This window comes from Cyanistes caeruleus, chromosome 14 (genome assembly GCF_971803275.1).
Source record: "Cyanistes caeruleus chromosome 14, bCyaCae1.hap1.1, whole genome shotgun sequence".
NCBI classification, from domain to species: domain Eukaryota; kingdom Metazoa; phylum Chordata; class Aves; order Passeriformes; family Paridae; genus Cyanistes; species Cyanistes caeruleus.
In genome coordinates this window covers 2,063,690-2,075,793 of record NC_141714.1, presented here as the reverse complement: position 1 = coordinate 2,075,793, position 12,104 = coordinate 2,063,690, and the positions used below count along the sequence as shown (strand labels likewise).

The following is a 12,104-nucleotide window of genomic DNA, read 5'->3' as shown; positions in this document are numbered from 1 at the left end:
AGCAGGATGCAGGAATAGGAGCAGGCTGTGAGGGGAAGAGGGAGAAATGTGGTGAGTGGATGCCATTTGTTCAAATTGTTCTGGTACAGAGATGCCCTTTATTCAGACAACATAAAAGCCCTGTAAAATCACAACAGCATTCCCCACACTGTGCTCACCGGGCCCTTCCACAATGGAGGCAGCCCAAACAGCTTCAAAGAAGGATACACAGAGCTGGTGCTCAAAGAAATCAATGCTGGGGGAAGGACAGGACACAGCAGAGCTTCCCAGACCCCCAGGCCAGGAGAGCAGTGCTCTGCTCCCGGTGATTCCGCAGGGAACGCACCTCACACTGCCTCAGTGGCAGCAACACAGCAACACTGTGGGAATCTGCTGTCACCTCCCAGATCCCCCCTCAGCTCTGCTGGGATTCACTCCTGCAGTTCCCAGCACAGCCATGCCCATGGGGTGAGGAGGGGAGCAGTGCATCCCGTGTTCCAGCCCCACATCCTGCTGCTGCTCCCAGGCAGGACAGGGTCACTCAGCTGATGTGACCAAGGGACGAGCACAAGAGGAGTCACCCCAGCCCATCCCGCTGCACTCCTGCTCTTGTATGATCTCCCCTGAGTCCCTTTGATGCTGTGTTTATTTTTAAACCTCTCGTCAGGAATTATACAAAGTGAATAATGCCCAATCCCAGTGAATGGCCCCACTGCTCATTCACCAAACACTGGGGAGGGCAGCTCCACTTGATTTGCTCATTCTCTCAAGAGGTGCAATCACCCAAAGGTTAAGCACAAGCCAAAGAATTTCCCTTTCTGCTTTCAAGCCCTTTGATGAATTTAACTAATGACTGGATTTCAGCTGAAAGAGGCTGATTGGAGTGAGAGTCTCCCATATCCCATATCCTGGGAAGGCTGCCACACTCGGTTGGAAGCTTCATCTATCTTTTATTTATCTATATGTTATGTGGAGAGTCAGTAGAGACAGAAAGGTTCCTTAGGACTGGGTTGTTCTATTTTTCATTGATTTACACTTTCTTGAGAAGATCTCACCTGGCAGATAGGAAACCACCTGGCCTCAGCCAGGCTGCAGCAGCAGAGCCCAGGGGATGGCATTAGTCTCATTTTCCACCTTATTATGATTATTGCCCATGTCATGCCTATTAATAACAGCAGCCACAAGGCAGGGCCGTGGATGGAGAGCTGAGTAAAACCCTGGCAGCAGCGAGGAGGAGAATGGAAGGTGGTAACAAGGCAGAGGGACCCCAGTGAAGCACAGCCCATGCAGGTTTGAGCTCTTTGGATGGAGCATATGTCACCCTAATCGCTCCCCAAGCCCTCCGTGTGTGAGGCCTCCCCTTGCCTCGTGACATATCTTTCATGCAGAGTAATTACAAATAACCACTCGCCATCATCTTTTAACTCAGATAAATGATGGGATTGGGGCTGGAAGTCCAGGTTTGAACTGCTCCAGGGCAAGCAGCACCTTCAGCAAGCAGAGCCAGGGCAGCTGCCAGCGCTGTGGACTCGGGGCTGGCAGGGGCTGTCAGCACAGATCCCTCACTGCAGCACTCAGCAATGAACAATAAACACTCCCCAAGATCCAAACCGAAGATACTCACACAAATCCCAGCCTCCTGGCCCCAGAAGGGACTCCTGACATTCCCAAACCAAGGCCACAACAGCCTCAAAGACCTGGAGTTGTACTGAAATCCCTCCTGACCAGGCAGCTGGAGCTGGGCTTTGGTTTCTGCCCAGCCCAGTCTCACTGGCTGAGCCTGCAGGAATGCTGGCTGGGTGAGGAGCAGCCAGGACTCCCAAGGTGTGTTCCCAGTCCCATAAAGGTGTGTTCCCAGTCCCATAAAGGTGTGTTCCCAGTCCCATAAAGTCCCAGCCCAGCAAGCACCAGGTCCATCGAGGCATCGTGTACAGCCCACGGCAGCACCTGGGCAAGGAGGGATCTTGTTCTGCCACCCAAGGGGCAGAATAAGGCAGATAAGCAAAGAGAATATTGCTAAATAGACATAAATATTACAAAACAGATATAAATTTGGCTCTGGGAATGTACAGAGAAGGACAAAGGACAAGATGCTGCTGGGGAATGCTGAGCCCTGGTCTAAGGGACAGAGTGTGGACACCACCCTGAGCATTCCTATGCCCGTGCTGCATCCACAGCCTCAAAACCCCTCCATGGATGACCATTTCCTGGAAATGTCAGGAATGCCAAATCTAGGCTCATTTTAGCCCAAAAGCCTGTCTTTATTAAATCTGGAAATCAAGTAACTTCCCAGCCATGGAGCAGAGTGTGGGGAAACCGAGTTCATCTGAGCGACTGAATGGCTTTTGCAAAGAGAGGAGATAAAATTGTCCTTGCTCTGAGGAAAGCAAGAGTAACCCACGTTATAAATATTTATGTTAAAATGTACATCACCTGTTACTCTGGACATGGAAGTTTCCAAAGCAAAACAGAATTAAGAAGAAAATCACCCAAGTGACTCCCAGTGGACTGAATTATTTAACACAACTCCTCCCAAAGGAAACAACACACGGCTCTGCTCATCCCAGACGTGGGATCTGTATCCCTGCCAGGGCCACCAGCCAGCCCAAAGCTGGTGACACCCAGCTAAGCCATGCAGCTGTCCCCAGCAGGAGCGATGGCACAGGGACACACACCAGGAGCACCCAGGGCAGCCACTTCCCTCACCCAGAACCAGGAGTTCCCAGGGACACGAAAAAAGTGACAGGAGCAGAACTCACAAAACTCTCTGGATACTCTGTCCTCTAAAAGCTGACACAGTTGGCCAGGTCTGAACATCATGGAAGGAAATGAATTCAAGTGGAGAGAGGAATACAAACCAGGAACATCACTCCTGGATGGCAGCAAGAGCCCCTTTATGACTGAGTGACTGCAATGTGTTCTAAACCCCCATTTAATCATGGAGTAGAGGCCTGGATTGTGTCATGCTGGACATTAAACACATCCCCAGGAATCCTCAATAATGCATGACTCCCATATATTGGTATTGTATTAAGAGACCAACATGATAATATTAAAAAAAAAAAAAAGAAAGATATTTTTAGTACTGAGAACTTGGAACTTAAAAAGTAGTGGCTGCTATTAGTGAAAATCAATGCCCAGGCTAGATTAAAGTCCAGATGAATGAATTACACTGATTAAATTCACCACCTGGACTCCTTATTTGCTGTTCTCATCTCCTGGTTTCTCAGGGTAAGTCCCTGCAGCTCCCATCTAACGCAGTCCAAGAGGGGCTTGTTGGCAGAGGAGGGGAACGACATCCACAAACTCTTTCACAGACCCTGAGCTCCTGGAAAATTTAATTAAAGGAAGAACAAAGGGAGCAACAGCCCCAGGAACCAGCCTGGCTTTGGGTGACTGCAGGGGCAGTGACAGCCTTTCCTCCCAAGCCAGGGGCAAGCAGAGCTGCCCAGCTCTGTCCAGCTGCTCTTGTGCAAACACAGTGAGAAAGCCCTTTGATTCCACTCCCAGGAGCAAAAGGAAAAACCTGGATGAACACCCTGAATAAGAAATGGCCAGACAAAGCTTTTCACCACCAAAGTGATGATATTCATGAGAATTCTTCCAGCAAAGCAAAGTCTTCCTCATGATTTCCAGGATTCCAGCACCTGGACCAAGAAGCAGCCACAGGGATGCTGAGGGAACACAGGGATAAGCAGTCCCTGCCATCCAGCAAACCCTGCCAGGCACAGCTCAGGTCCTCACAGCAGCCACATCTCACAGCCACATCTCACCCTTCCACCCCCAGCTCCTGAGAGGGCAAACAGGCAGGACTCCAAAGAGAAAAAGCCAGGAGATAAGAGCAAAGCAGCTTCCCAGAGCAAATCCTGCCTTCCTGCTGCTTTGGGAAGCAGCACCTGGGGCAGTGGAGAGCACAGGGGTGGCACTGCAGGGCTGTGTGACACCCCCACCTTGGTCCCTGGGCTCCAGCAGTGACGCTCCAGGTGGGATCTCACATCATTTTCTTACTCCTGGAACTTTCTCCCCCTAAAAGCTGAAGGGACAATGCTGGCTGGACAGGCTGTCTGGTCAGGAAGTTAATGAGTTTGAGGTTGTGAGCTCGTTAGAGGCTCGGGATTGTCCCACAGATCGCCACTGGATCCCATAAGCCGTTCCAGGGATTGGCCAGATCAGCACAGGGATCTGCAGCCTTCCACCTCTAAGCTGCTTTGCTCAGCCTAGGAACGAATGGAAGTCACTGCCTGATGGCCTCTCAGGTTTCATGGGCACATGGGCACAGCCAAAACAGCCCCTTCAGCAGGAGAAACTCAAGGCAGCCACTGGCTACAACCCACTCCCTCAGCTGGGCCACGGCAGGACTTCTGCAGGATGGAGAGGTAACAGCAGCTGATTTTCCAAGCCATCACCACATCCTGACCCAGGAGCTGCCCCCAGCCCCCCAGGATGCTCAGGGAGCCAGCAGCAAGCCAGGCACAGTGGGAACAGCCATGAGCACCCACATCTCCCCAGCCCCACATTGCAAGCTCAGAGCTCTGTCAGGAGCCCTGAAAGCCCTGACAGAGGGGTGGGATGGGCAGGGACTCCACCAGGACACATCAGTGTCACCTCATCCACTGTGTAATTGTCCCTTCCTCCTCTCTCCAGGTCATGCTGCACAGGATATAAGTGCTGTCCCTTCCCTGGGCCACTTCACCTCGTCATGAGGCCACCTTTGCTGCCTGGTGCAATATAAATAATGAAATAAGCACCTGGATGGTGTTGGAGAGATCAGCTATGTACCAAGATAATTCTATTCAAAGTCTAGAGGGCAAAGCTGTCACAGATGAAGTAGGTCTGTGTATTATCTGTTGGCAAACATGGGACATAATGGCAGCCACTCAACTTAATGGCTCGAATTCCAGCTCCTCCAAACGAGCCCATCACCGCTGCATGTAATCACAGAATGTATTTAAAAGTATAATTTCCATCCAAAAGGACCAGAGCTGGAGCAATATGAGTCATGCAGCTCCCTCTGCATCGGGAAACATGTCAGGAAGCCTGGGAATTCGTGAGCCCGTTGCCATCTGTGTAGAAACTGGGCTGTGGACATGATTCCTCAAACCATTCCTCTGGCATCCATGGGAGCCTGGAAGCTGCTGAGCCCCCAAAGTTGGGCCTTTGCCTCTGCACCCTAGGGAGCAGAAACACTCTGTGAAGCTGAACATGAAGCACAGGGGCACAAATGTTCAAGAGAAAGGCAATGGAATTAAAAGGTTTCTCTCCCCATGTACCTATTCCAGCACTCCAGAGCTCCTCACTTACAGCTGCAAACTCAGCTCCATTTCTGCCATAACAAAATCATCTCCACAGCATAATTAGTGTGCTCGTGTTAAAATGGGTACAAATGCAGGGAAAGAGGCATCCAAATATGATTTGTTTTTCAAGATAACGTGATGTTTTCCCTGGCTAATAGATTTGATTCATTAAGGAATAACAAGAGCCAAGCACCACTTGCATCAAACCTTGCTGCTTTTAGCAGTGAATTATCCATCCCCAGACTGTTTTGCACACTCTTCTTTTTTACCTGCTATGACTTGACAACCTTTTTTAGTCTAACTTGCCTACACATGGCTTATAAAATATCTCTTCTGTAACTACTGCTTAAAATCCTGCTTGTTCCTAATTTCCTTAATCACTCAGTGAAGTCCCCTGGCACTGTTGTGCTCCTGGACTGGGTGACTTCCACATTCACACGCAATTTTCGAGATAGTTGGATAGTTTGTGTGAGCAGGTATTTGCACTAGGATTTGCAACACTCTCTCAGGGCAAACATCTGAGTTGTCTGAAGGGGTTTTGAATGAATAATTTCCTGTGTTATCCACCTTCCTCTAGAAATAACGCTCCATCTGTTCATGGAACAGTTCCCTTCTCTTACCGAGGCAGGATGAAGGTCATGCAAGGGAAAGAAAAATTTGCACACCCCCATTGTCCTCCAACGAAACACAAGGCACGTACCTGGCCAAGGTCATTAAGCAGTCAGGGGAAGAAATACAGCTGTCAGGTTAAGGGGAGTGAGTAATCACCCAGTGCATCATTGCTGCGACAAGCACCCCAGGACACGGGCTGGAGTCACAACATGTCCTGTGCAATTAATCACTAATCACCATGTGCTACACAAAAGTCAAATGGCAACTCCAAAGGTGAACCAAAATGTTACTTTTAAAACACCTAAGCTTAAAAAAAAAATAAATCCCCAAACCTGAAAAAAGCCTCAAGCATCCAAGCTGAGGGGAAAGGCAAATGGAGTGTGTATAAAATCCCTAGCAGGCTCTGGGTGGGAAGGACGTGATTCACCCCAGAGGAGCTGGCAGCAGCAGAGCCCATGTGAAGCTAATCCCTGGCTGTGCTGCTGGAGATGTGTCCTTTCCCTGGCCTGTCCCACTGGCTGAGCTACAGAACCCTGCAGTGGTTTCCATGAAAACAGCTCGTCCTCCCTGGCTCCCTGTGCAGAGCTCTGCCTGGGCTGGGCTCTCTGCTCCCTGCATGCTTGGGATAACCACCGGCATGAAATCGGTCACTCACGCTCCCAGAGTTACCAAATCTAAATTAACGCCAGAAAACAGCTCTGAGGTCATCAAACCCGACCTTTGACCAGATGCCACCACACCATGGAGTGCCAGGAAGGAGCAAATGCAAATCCTGCTCTGGCTTCGGTTCAGGAATGATCCAGGAGCCTCAAAATTTTCACAACAACCAAATTTCCTCCCAGTCAGATCCCCAAAGCACCTCGACTTTCCCTCTAGTGGAAAGGTGGCTCCAGAGCAGCACTGGTGGGCAGTGGCAGCTCTTGGATGGAGGTGGAGCACAGGGATCTGATCCCAAACTTCAAGAGCTTGGACAGGACTGGGAGAGGTTGGGATTTCCCTGCAATCCTCCTGCAGCCAGCTGAGCACAGCCAGCCTCGTGTGAGGCTTTGTCCTTAGTGAGGAGCGACACCAAAGTCCATGGCAACACCTGAGAGCCCCAGTTCATCCAACACCTCGGGTTCTTCCCTCAGGGAACACCCAGCCCTGGTGGCTGATGGACAATTCCAGTGCTGCTTCCCATTTTTAGAGCAGAACTGGAGTAAAGCACAAATGGCAGCCCAGGAGGTTGGCACACACAGGCACAGAGAGATTTGAGAGCACACAGAGCTTGGGTCTGGACTGAAACGTGCCCAAATGGAGCTGTCAAGGCTGAGTCCAAGGAATTCCCATCCAAGGATCCACTCAGGCACAGCCTCAGCTATTCCATATATTATTTGCCTGGCAAGCAGTCCATACTTAATTATATCTAGAATACAATTATTATTCCTTTCAGACATAGGTTTTCCCAACCCAGAACACAGAAGGGATGCCTTAAAGGATTGCTACTTCTAGGATAGGAATAGCCAGAAAAGAGACCAAATAACAAAGAGAGACTCTGACCTAATGGGAAATCTCCAGCTCTTCTCAGTGAGATTTTATTTTTTTTTCCAGCTAAAAGCAGAAGTTGAGTGTGTGAGCTTCCCTCAGATGTCCCATGTGGTGGGCAGGTCACACCAGCCACACTAGGGATGGGACAAACATGGCAAAGGGATCCACCCAGGGAATTCACAGGGATTTGGCAATGCAGTACCACAGGAGATAACATTAATTGATAGTGAAATATGCCCAGATCTCTGAAAGAAAACTTCAGCTAGAGTTATTTTGGCTAACAGCTGAAAATCAGAGCATGCACCCTCACTGCTCTGCAGCCCATTTCATCCCTCTCTCTAGCACTGGAGCAACTTCCAAATATTGCCAAGGCTCTGCCAATCCTGCCCCACTATCTAATGTACCATCATTAAGAACTGATTCTGCTCTTTGAAGGCATCCAAGATGTTCTCTTCAGGAAAGTGCTTGCTAAGTACCCTCCTGAAGACATCTGTAAGGAATTTTTACTACTGGCCTAGATATTTACTTCACCTGGAAGAATTAAGTGGCTCTAAGGAGCTTTTAGTTGAAGTAAATCCTCATTTAAACAAGCCCCAGGAAAATGGACAGGGAGTTCCAATTGCCTCATTTGCTTTTGTTTTATGACCCACTCAGAAGAAAAGGAACAGGGAAGATGGAATGTGATCTGTGTCTCCCAGGTTCCTGGTGCTATTCCATACCTCACTCCTCAGTGCTCTTCTCTCCTCCAGCACTGCCATGGAAATGATAAATCATCCCACTCTCACAAATCTGCACAATCATTTTGATGGTCAGCAATGCTCAAGAAAGGAGCTGCCTTTCTGGAACTGCACACTGGGGCAGCCAGGAGGCTTCCAAAAGGAAAAGATGGAAAAGAGCTGCCATTGGAGACACATGGCCAGTGGCAAGAGCAACTGGGAAAAAGCCTCCATGGTCAGGCATGATGGAAACATCCCCTTCTCCTTCCTATTCCATCTGTAATTGCTGGAGTCTGGGAGAACCTGAACATCTCAAAAGCATGGAGAGATTTTTCCTTGGGTTTATGTGTGCTGGGTTGGTTTCCTGGCTCAGATCCTGTGTTTCCCAGAGCTGACACAGGAGGGGGAGGCTGTCCCAAGTCTGCTGTTACCCCACAGGAGATGGCATTGTTTCCACACTAACATGATGGAAAAAAAGGATCATTTCCCCTCCAGTTCAGCTGCAGTCTTTGATAACCTGGATCACAGTCTGAGTCTGCTGTCACACAGGTTTAGAATCCTGTGATGCAGCACAGAGCAATAAAAATCGAGTGCAAAAAACCAAATCCAACATTTGTTGTGGTCTTTGATATGTTTCCATCTCCAGCGCAGTGTGGAAGAGGTGATGCTCCTCCCTGACGTTCTCTGCTGCCATCAAACAGGCAAACCTCAGGAATGAGCCTGAGAACTGAGCTGATAAACAGGAAACAAACTCATTCCAGCCCCAGATTCAATGGGAGAGATGCTCCCAGGGCAAGGAATCACAGGAGCAGCGGTGGCAGGGAGTCAGAGAGGAGTCGGGAACACGCTGAAACGAGAGCAAGATCCATGGGAGGCTCTAACATTCCCTCCTCCATGGCTTGTTCTGCACCAAGCAACTCATTCCAGACAGATATCGACAGCGTGGGAGGCATTCTGAGAAAAAGCAACAAATTTTATCAGAGGTTCTGGAAGGATTAATACCCAGGAAAAGATTAAACCCGTTAAAAGCTCAGCTAAACTCCCATTTCAGAGCCTGCTAACACGGCTTCAATAGCTCCAGAGAGGCATTAGCTGTGTGTAACGGGGAGAACTGGGAGTCTGAAATGGAGAAAGGCTCCATTTTAACCATCTGAAAGGAAAACACCAACAAAGGAGTTCAAACAGAGGATCAACAAGGTGAGAAATGAAAAATGAAATAGGGAATTTTCCCAAGGCAGTCCAGGAAGGCTGGAGGGAGCAGAGCCAGGAGAGAGCCCCTCTCTGCACCAGGAACCAGAACTCCAAACCATGAGAGCTTTGGATCCACCTTATCCCTCACACCTTGTGGCTGTTTGGGTGTTCAGCCTCACCTTTTCCACCCTTCTGGGAGTTCACTTATCCCAAAAGGTATCTAAGTACGTGGACACATCCTCTTTCTCTCCTTAAAAAGGCAAAAATAATCCCATCTCTGTTATTTCTTACACTCCTTGGAAATGTAGCTCCTCGAACAACTTTTAGCAACTCCAATCTCTAGCCAGTAAATCCAGAGGACATTTGTCAATGTTTCAAAGCACTTTAGTGCCCAAAATAACCTCAATTAAGTAAGATATATATATATAAATACTAGAGTACTGCAATAAAGGTGTCTGAACTATCACTAGCGCCAGTGGGGTCACTTAGAGAAAGAACTGGGAACATTTTTTTTTGCACTTAGAGCTGGAGGAATTGAAATGCAGATTAGATCCTGGTATGAGGCTTTGGCACAGGCATATTCAGGGAGCAGCAGCTATCCAGGGGAATGATTTTCCTGGATGCAGCATTCCTGTTTCACAAGCATGGGAAGAAAAAATAGATGCAGCTACTTTTCTGTGACCTCTGGACATCGGGAACACATTTTCCAGGAGCTCCTGTGTCCATCCAAAGCTGCTGTCCCAGCTGTGCACAGGCTGGGGGGACCTGTGCATGCTGTCACCTGGCACAGGTACCTAGGGACACACTTCCCAGAGGAGCACACGTCTGTCACAGGGCCAGGCACCACCTCAAAGTGCCCAGAGATGAGAATTCTCACAGGAGAACCTCCTTCAGAGTCCTCATCCTGCTTGTCCTGCTGCAAACGAGGGGAAGGGCGGATTCCCCGGAGCTCTGGGGATGGCAGCGCTGTCCCCGCTCAGTCCCTGCTCTCCAGCCAGAGCAGCCAGATCCAAAACCAATCAGCCAAAACCAAAGCTGTTCCTGCCAATGACACCCCAAATTCTCCTGCAGTAGCCCCAGAGTAACAACCACTCCATCCTGAGCCACAGCCCCAGGGAAAACCCCTCGGTTCCCCACATGAAAATGTCTGAAGCTCCCAAGTGCCAACAGCTGAGACTCCAGAACTTCTCAGTGCTGAAGGCAGCAGAGAGTTTGGAAATCTCATTAAAGAGCCCTAAAGCACAGTCATTATTTCCTCAGGCTCCTTTTGGCTGCAAGTAATTGCTGCAGGCACAACAGGCAGGCGGTCCTGGGATCACAAGGCTCCACCAAACCCCGTTAGGTCGTGGCTATCACCACGCAGGAGCTGGTGAGCCACAGCTCCAGCTAATTAAAACTGCAGGAGGGGAGCATTCAGCAAGTCTGAGGACAATTATCCAAGGAAGAATTTGGCCAGGACACTGTGACTTAAGCCAGTGCTTTGTGCACCAAGTGCTGAAGGAGTTTAATTGTGGTCGCTGATGGGAACCGGCTCGTGACTCACGCCCAGCACACAGGGGCTGCTTTTCCCACTCCTGATTTCCTTCCAAGGCCACTGCTCCACCACCAGGACCACGCTGGGACAGAGAAATTTCCTCTGCATTTCAGAGCACCAAGCTGGATCCATGGTTTCCATTTGGGCCCATCTCTAACAGCTCCAGCAAGCAGGGAACTGCAGCGAGAGCCAGCCGAGGGGGAAGGAATTTGGGAGGAGTCCTCAGGAACTGGAGGTTTTTTCCTGACATAAAATAATTTAGTCTTTAAGTGTGCATTTTCTGATTCTTTCAAGCATTTAACTTCTAAAATTGACTTGGGCTTTATTTAATCTTTTAAACACCAAAAAAAAAAAACCCCCCAAAAAAAACCCCGAGTTAAAATGTCGTAACAAGAAAAAAAATAAAAGGAACAAAAAAAGCCTAACTGCTTGAGTTATGCTCTTAGACATTTGTCAGGATAATTTTATTCCTTCCAAAACACAAACCTTTTCCAAGTGGTGAGCAAGGTTTCTGAAGGCTGCAAGGTCAGGGTAACACAGGTTTGTGTCACCGAAGCAGCACGAGCACCTTCAGAGCATCCATCCCCAACTCTTCCCCCCATATCAATCCTGTCAAATTAATTCATCAGTAAGGACAGATTTTTATTTTTTTCCCTGGCTACTGTGCGTTAATTAGCGCAAGGGTTGCCATGGGAACCCAGAAATGCTCGTTAGCACCGCAGAATTCACCATGTTGGAAATGAACGTGGGCAAGAGCCCCGCACCAGAGCTGGGGACGTGCTGCAGCCAGATTGGTCCTCTGATGGAGGCTTTGACGTCTCTCTGCTCAGTCTAAGTTGGAAAAACTGCTAAAAAGCTGGATATTGCAAGGATCTGCGGTGATGGGACAAGGGGGAATGGCTTTAAGTTGAAGGAGAGTAGATTTAAAGGGAATAGTGAGAAGAAATTGTTCCCTGGGCCCTGGCACAGGTGCCCAGAGCAGCTGGGGCTGCCCCTGGGTCCCTGGCAGTGCCCAAGGCTGGGGCTGGAGAGCCTGGGACAGTGCAAGGTGTCCCTGCCATGGCAGGGGTGGCACTGGGTGGGTTTTAAGGTCCTTTCCAATCAAATCCTTCTGGGATTCTGTGACATCAGGACCAGTGACTGTGAGGATGAGTCCGAGCACAGGCTCCATTTCCCTGATGTTTAATAAATGCAGTTTAGGACCCTGGCAGGAATCAAAGTGAAGCAAAACAGGTTAAGCTGTGAGTGTAT

At 49.2% G+C, this 12,104-nt stretch overlaps 1 protein-coding gene across 16 annotated transcripts in view; it reads right to left on the bottom strand.

The window, feature by feature from the left end:
- ARHGEF9 (Cdc42 guanine nucleotide exchange factor 9) overlaps positions 1-12,104 on the bottom strand; it is a 188,862-nt gene that overhangs the window by 62,961 nt on the left and 113,797 nt on the right. The gene's annotated exons all lie outside the window — the stretch shown is intronic.